The following is an 8,486-nucleotide window of genomic DNA, read 5'->3' on the forward strand; positions in this document are numbered from 1 at the left end:
TTGAGTCCAGAAAACCTCTGGTTCAAGGACTGGTCGTTAGCCGTCTGGGGTATGGCAACGCAATGTATACCTCCATCAATGAATGCCTGTTGACTAAGCTTCAAACCCTCCAAAACGCAGCCGCACGCTTGGTGCTAGGTATGCCCCCCAGGTCCCCCTCTTTGCCCTGTCTTAGTCAATTGCACTGGCTTCCAGTGCGACAAAGAAGCCAGTTTAAGATCCTTAGTCTCACACACAAACTTCTACATGGGACAGGACCTTCTTACCTTGCTGAGAAAGTGGTCAGGTACAAACCCTCCAGAACCTTAAGGACTAGCACAAAGTCCCTTCTGGTACAGCCTAGGGCTAGAACATCGAGAATGGGATGTAAAGCTTTTTCCTACATAGCCCCCCAACTTTGGAACAAGCTACCTGTACATCTGCTGTCTCTTGTCAATGATCAGGCTTTTCGTAAGGGCTTAAAAACCTGGCTCTTTCCCAATTAACTCTTCCCCACCACCCTCTACACTTGGTTGTCGTTTGTTGCTAAGCGCCTTGAGACTTTTGTGAAATGTGCGCTATACAAGAAACTATGACTATGACTGTCAAGCGAACTAGAATCTCGGATGATGATTTTTGTGACCCAGAAAAAAGAGGGGATGTGCTGGTACTGGCTTTTAATGGATTTATCAGATAGAGACTTCAATTTACCATCGATATTGTGGGAGAAGATCTAGCTGGGAGAACAGATGAAAGATCTATGGCAAGTATCTTGTGACTTGTTATTCTCCATGGTTCGTGCTGCAAATTTAAGACCGAACCACCTTTTCTGTCTTCACAGGGTCTATTGGACTCCGTATAAACTGTCCAAATTGGGGAAAGGTGCTACGCTGAGATGTCCAAAGTGCAGCAAGGAAAAAGGAGATGGCATACCTATGTTCCTGGAATGCCCCGAGGTTCAGTGTTTCAGGTTGGACATGAGTAATACTATATCCATAATACTTAGAGAGATGCTCCAGGTAAGCAAAATCCTTGTCAAACAATACTAAAAGATTTATATTCTATCTGATACTTCTTGCTAGTAGAGAAATGTGTAAGAACTGGATAAAATCCACCCTTCCGAATAAAATAGAATGAATGATGTCAATAAAATACACTACTCTGTTAGATAGGGCATACAAAAGTAAGCAAAATGAGTTCTGGCTCCCTTATGAGAACTGGGAGAAATCCTCTACCCATATATAGTCCATTAGACCTTTATACCATACTGCTTGATCTCTCCTTTGGTGGCTTCAGAGGTGGCTTTGTGAAACTAAGTTACCGATGTTTGGAGAATTGGAAGCAAGGTGTAGAGTGATCCATCCTTGGTTTGGAGCTAAGATCTCTGGTTGGTGCTATTTCAAGTGAGACCCGGGAGTATATAAATGTAAAATGTAAATGTAGGTGTACTTATATAGCGCAACCTGTCACCCAAAGGGCATCCTGGCGCTTGCTTAGGGAACCCGTCCTAGTATTCCCCTGTGAGAGGCCCCCGGCAGGGTGTCCACAGGGTGAAAGCCAGGCATCCCGCCGCGAGGGGCCGTAGTGGAGATTAAGCAAGCTATTGCCCAGAGTTGCAGAGTGAGACCCCGTGAGTCGAGTAGGCACCGGAGCGAGAATTGTCGAGACCGTGGAATTTTATGAGCCCGAGACCCGCTGAGGCGGGGAATCGAACCCTGGTCCACGGTCGATCTCAGCTTCCGGGTCTGCCGCCTCTAACCACTGAGCCACACTTCTCCAGAGTATGGATTATTATCTTTTGTTAACCAAAGCAAAAGAGGACTAAAAAAAAAAAAAGAAAATAAGACCTCACACACTTAATTCTGAGTACACGAGACTGGGTGAGTCACCCGTGATGTCCTGGTGGCCATTCCTGTTCTCATTCTACCTACTGTCACTGTGCCAGGCCCAGTTACATCCCATTGTGGCATCATCTAATTGATATTTCTTACAACAGATTTTTCACCTTTAGAATCCTCCCAGAAACAAGACTGCATCCAAAAGACTTTCTATGATAGTTCTTGCACACCAGTCGGTGGCGCCATCGGTCTCCGTTCCACCTCCAGGTGTGACGACCTATATAGTATGTATATAGGTGCTGCCTTTGCCTGTTGATGTCAGTTCCTCTTTCTCCACACCCTTCAACACTAATCCAGAGCTCTGTTTTAAAATGTTCAGTATTTTACTAACTCTTCCCAAAATTGTTTCAGAATAATGTGCACTCTTACCCACTAACAGCAGGGATTTAAGCCATGACTCAAATGTCAACCAAGTAATCTCGCATGACGTGTGTCTTTGGTGCTTTGGCTACAAACACCACTTGATGTCCTGCAATCAGTGCTTCCTGAGGCAAGCAAAGGACTTCAGTGAAGCTGAAACAAGCTTTTTGTCGGGAAGAACAAGATACTAGGTTGCTCCTGTTCAGTCTTGAGGCCATTTCCATTTGTTGTTGTTGAGTTAGCCCTGTGCAAAATTGAAAGGCCCTTCTTCGATGCAAGCATAGGAAGGTCAAGTGTACCTGCTGCTTCAGCGCCAGGGATAAGATTCCAGTGGCATCTTCTCAATCGGGCCCGTTCCAGATTAAAGTCAAGGTGCCATGAATTTCCCTTGCCAACATCAACTCCACAGCAGATTGTGGCCTTAAATGATTCAATGCTGCTGCTTTTTGGACTGACCACGGGCCCCCTACCAAACCTTGGGACTCGTCAGGGCCTCTACTTGGACTTCCACCAGCAAGTCCTCCTGGGTTTCCACCAGACTACCTATCATCTCAGCCTGGTCTTCTGCTGGTGCCAGGCTGTGCCTCAGTGCATTTGCTACAGGCCTGCCACTTATGCTCAGCCGGGTGCAGACTCAGCTGCATAGGTGCCATTTCCAGACTCCATCTGATTCGATTTTCGGATCCGGAGCCAACTTCCAGAAGATCTTGGACAGTGATATCCTATGAATCAACTGAATTGCAGCCCATGGATTAGGAGGATAACCGCACTCTTCCTGTGCCTCATTGGAAGCCATTTTCAGTTCTGACTCTAATACTGTCCAGGGGCACTAATAATTTCCCCAAAACGAAGATAGTTAGGCAGACAGACAGTGTCAGGAGCTCATCTTTCAGCTCACGCCGTGCTCAGTTTTTCTCCTCTGCAGCGCAGCATGCAGGACAAGGATCTCAGGCAGGCCTTAACTGGCCAAGGGCAATGGTCATTCTCAAAGGCACTGTTGGCAAGTGTGGCAGACTGCGGTCAGGCTCTACATACGCTATACTGGCTCCTCCGGTTCTCTTCAACATCCTGGGGTGGCCAGTGCCATCTTGGGAGAACATTATATTTCCCAAGCAAACAAAGATGGTATCCTGTCAGTGCTGTTTCTGTCAGGCGCTGAGGATAGGCGCCTACGAGAACGATGGAAGAGATGAACCACATCTCCCAGAAATCCTGCTATTGGAGGGGGCGGGGTCTTTGCATTAACTCCCATCAACGCGAGCAACGCGGCACGCGTAATTCTGGCCGTTTGTTGGAGTCGTGTGGATAAGCGACTATTCTCCAGAACTGTAGTGTGCATCGGATACTGGATTCAATGCTTCTCGGGCTTGAGTAGCTGTTCACGTAAGGAGAAAACCCCAAACTTTGACTTCTGTTCAGGTATTTTGTTCTCCATTTCTGTTCTTGCTCTAAGCTGTCTAGGGAATAGTACTTCCTGTGACTTGCCCTCTCCCCCTTCCTCACGACTTCAGGGCACTCACCTTGCCTGTGGAGAAGTCGCGCAGCCGATTTTATCGCTGCTGCGGTCTAAACTCCCAAGGTAATTTCTTGCCGCCATTGCCTGCTCGATCACGGAGGCCACGCCCCCTTGAGGCCACGCCCACTCCGCGCCAGTATTTAAAGCGCTGATTACTAGCGCCCAACACATACTGACAGACCTCCTGAGGCACAGCCGGGAGTGTAAATTTGCCGCTTTTTTAAAAAATGGTGTATTTCTTGCTGTTTTAAACCCACTTGCCCTCTCCCCCTTCCTCACGACTTCAGGGCACTCACCTTGCCTGTGGAGAAGCCGCGCAGCCGATTTTATCGCTGCTGCGGTCTAACCTCCCAAGGTAATTTCTTGCCGCCATTGCCTGCTCGATCACGGAGGCCACGCCCCCTTGAGGCCACGCCCCCCCCCTGACGCGTGTCACAGACTATAAAAATGTGCTTTCCTAGGAAGCGCAGCGGGCGGGAGGTTTGCGCGCCTAAGGCAAGCCCGTCTGCCCCCGTCCGTGGCCGGCAGGGGCTAGGGGCACGTCACTCTGCCCAAACCATCACTTACACTTCCTCCCAACTCCGCAGTCTTCATGGCCCATGGCCTTTGCCCGCCTCCACTTGCTCTCGCATATCTTCACTTGATCTCTCCCCTGTCTCTTTATTTTCCCGCCCTCTCGCTCCCCCCACTCCCCTTCATTTCCCCAGAGAGGATGCCAGCCTAGTTTCACTTAGGACTCTCTCGGCCTATTATCTTAACACCCGGTCAGCAGTGGCCCACTCACACGAACTGTTGGTGCTGCTGAACCTTTATGCACCTGATTTCCTCTTCCTAACAGAGACTTGGTTTAGTGATGATTCTCTACCTGCCCTATTGGCCACTCTCCCTGCTCCATACTATGCTCTACGAGCAGACCGTTCTGCTGGTAGGACTGGGGGTGGCGTAGCGGTCATTACCCGGGCTGACCTCCCCTTCCAACTTCTATCTTTGCCAGATATCGCCACAACAGAGTACCTTGCCATTCGTACTACATCTACCACCCCCCCTCTTACTTGTGTTCTCATTTACCGGCCCCCCCAGTCACCTTTACTTTTTCTTTCTGATTTTCAGGAGGTACTGGCCACACTTACGGTCAATAACTCTTCCATTTTATTATTGGGAGACTTTAACTTTTGGCCTTTAGATCCAGCGGAATGTCCGTCCTCAAGAGAGTTTTCAGATACACTTCAATCCCTCAATTTTGTGTCACATGTTCATTCTCCCACTCACGTCAAAGGACATATCTTAGATCAGATTTGGTCCTTGAACTGTCCGGTAGACTCCCTGTCCATCCTACCCTGCACCTGGTCTGACCATCATTTGATTTTGTTTACCCTTCCCATTAACCCTATCGTTAGGCCCCCGCTCCCAAAGAATGTTTGGGTCCGCTCATGGAGCCGAGTGGATCCGGAGAATTTATCCGCATTGTTAACTTCTTCCTACCCTACCTTACCCTACAAGGCCTATCCACTCTCTCTCAGGCCGCTGCTATTGAACACTGGCTCTCCTCAGGCTGCGATTCCATTGCCCCGCTGAAGCGGGTGACATCAAAGCGGGAGAAGGATACCAACTTGTGGTTTAACGAGGATCTTAAGACCATCAAACTAGCGGTACGCCGAGCGTGCCTGGAGGAGGAATTATTGTCCCTTACTCAGATCTGAGTTTACCACTCTCCTGGCTCAATACAAGAAGGCCATTTTGGCGGCAAAAACTACCTACTTCTCCTCTAAGATTCTTGCTGCTGAGAATCAACCGAGGGAAATGTTCTCGATTGTCCGCAATTTGGCATTCTCCGATAGGACATCTCTTAAGCCTTTCCCTTCCCAGGACCTTTGTCACTCCTTAAATAATTTCTTTATTGAGAAGATTGCTATTATCAAAGCCAACATTCCCTCACCCCCTCCGTCTTTTGTTGATACTCAGTGTCCTCCTCCTAAGGGACAACTTGATACCCTTCCCCTCCTGACTAAGGAATCTTTGACCTCGATAATTCCCCTTGTTAAATCCGGCTCCCCATTGGACACTTGCCCCGCGCATATTCTTCGCCACATTTATACAACTTGTCCAGATCCCCCTCTTCACTTCCTCAACAGTTCTCTTTCCCAGGGGGTTGTAGCCAATCCACTGAAAACAGCTGTTATTGTTCCCATACTAAAGAAGCCCGGCGCAGACCCTTCGGTCCCCGCCAATTATCGCCCCATCTCCCTCCTACCATTTTTGGCTAAGGTGCTCGAACGCCATGTTACCAAGTCTTTGAGCACGTTTGTGGAGGAGTATGGGGTTTTGGCTCCCCGCCAGGCCGGCTTCCGCCCCGCACACTCTACGGAGTCCGTAGTACTCTCGGTCCTTGACAACCTCAGGGAGGGAATGGATACCAACCAGGCCCAGGCTTTGGTCCTCCTCGATCTCTCAGCCGCCTTTGACACGGTTGACCATACCATCTTACTTTCCTGTGTCGGAGCGGCGGGGATCGGGGGCACCGCCCTGGTATGGTTATCCTCCTTCCTGAGGGACCGCACCCAGGCTGTTTGCCTGGGTGATTTTTCTGCGGACTTCCAGAAAGTTCAGTGCGGGGTCCCCCAAGGTTCCTCCCTTTCACCTCTTTTGTTCAACCTCTATATTGCCCCCCTTATTTTTTCGTTGCAGCAAATGGAGGTCAGCGTATACTATTATGCGGATGACCTCCAACTTGTTTTCAATCTGTCTTCTTCCTCTGCTTCCATCTCAAACTTCCAGTCTATTATGATTTTCATCCGGGACTGGATGAACTACAACCACTTGAAACTTAACCCAGATAAGACCGAGCTGGTGTTGACGGGTAGTTGCTCCAGTCCCTGGTCTCCACTTTTTTGGCCCCCTTCCCTAGGTTCTCCCCCGGTTCCTTCTACCTCAGTTAAAACTTTAGGTATCAAACTTAATTCTCAGCTCACTCTTCACTCCCAGGTTAGTTCTGTGGTGTCCTCTTCTTTTCTGTCACTACGCACCATCCGCAAGGTATCCCATTTTTTTTTTTCCTTTGATGCCTTAAAATTGATCATCTTGGTGATGGTTATTTCCCGCCTGGATTATGGCAACGCCCTATATGCAGGTATTCCTGCATATAGTTTAAGGCGCTTGCAGCTGATCCAGAACCAGGCGGCACGGTTGGTGTTTAATCTTCCAAAATCCCATCACGTAACACCCCTTCTCAAATCTTTACACTGGCTCCTTGTCCGTGAACGCGTCCAGTTTAAGCTTGCTTCTATCACCTTTCAAGCAACTAGGGAACTACGCTCATCCACCCAATCCCTGTTGTCAGTCTCCCGTTTCCGGAGGAAGAAATGGGGAGGATCGAAGTTCGCGCCCCTCGCCCCAGTCCTGTGGAATTCCCTGCCTTTAGAGCTTAGAGCTCTAACTCTTTACCCTCAATTCCGAAAAAAACTCAAAGCCCATTTATTTGCTAAATCTTTTAACTAGATCACTTGCTGTTTTGCTTTCTTCCTTTTATTTTCTGTTACTCCTCCTCTGGGGATCTGTCTGTTGCAGCGCCATGAAACCTCTGGTGAAAGTGCGCTATATAAATATTTTAAAACTCAAACTCATCTATATATTTTCTTACTCATTAACACTTGGAGGCATTCCCTTTGGATTACATTATTTTGGCTCCTTGTTTCTAAGAATGACTTTCGGATTCTGATGTGCTGAAACACTGGAATTCTTGACCTTTGTTTTTCGTCTTTTTCTTCTGTTGCATGAAAGGAATAATAGGGTACGAATGAGCTGGTGTGTTTTACCTTTGTCTGAAAGCAGGAATGCTTGTTGTTTTGATTTGTCTTCGCTTTATTGTTATAGGTACGCACCACTACAATTGGAGAGAAGCATCTCTAATGTTGATAGACAGGAACACAGCGGCACTACCTAGGTTGTCTACAGGTAATAGGTAGTCGTAGTGAGTTCATATGAGTGTAGCAGAATTATAGACTTGTGTTAACCTTGTATTCTTTTGTTACAGGTGTCCTTATCCCCGCTGTTCTTTCCCTAATTCCTTTCCCTCGCCTGATTGCCTTATTACTCTATTTTGCATTGTCCAGAGTTGGGGACGTCAGGCAGTGGACCCCTTTGTGCATCGTTCGTATCACAAGGAGTCACAATGGACCATTACAGAATTACGCGCCCACAAAATATCACTCCTTCCGATTTGGGCGAGTCACAAACATGGCGTCCTTAGATGATGTACTGCAAGCACTGGTTCTAGTGCAGCAGGAGTTGGCTGCCTCTAAAGCAGAAACCGCTGCCCTTAGGGAAAGGGTGGACATACAGAATAGGAATCCTTTTGACGCATCACCGTTAACATCACAAATACAGGTGAACGTGTGTAGGAAGGTGGATATCTGACTATATGGTTACCCCAACTTTAAAGTCTCCCAATAATAAAATGGAAGAGTTATTGACCGTAAGTGTGGCCAGTACCTCCTGAAAATCAGAAAGAAAAAGTAAAGGTGACTGGGGGGGGCCGGTAAATGAGAACACAAGTAAGAGGGGGGGTGGTAGATGTAGTACGAATGGCAAGTACTCTGGTGTGGCGATATCTGGCAAAGATAGAAGTTGGAAGGGGAGGTCAGCCCGGGTAATGACCGCTACGCCACCCCCAGTTGGCTTGGGATCCTGCTATTCAGGGCCCCAGGCTATCTGCTCTCTCTGTAAAATGGACTCCA

This window comes from Lissotriton vulgaris, chromosome 7, assembly GCF_964263255.1.
Source record: "Lissotriton vulgaris chromosome 7, aLisVul1.2, whole genome shotgun sequence".
NCBI classification, from domain to species: Eukaryota; Metazoa; Chordata; class Amphibia; order Caudata; family Salamandridae; genus Lissotriton; species Lissotriton vulgaris.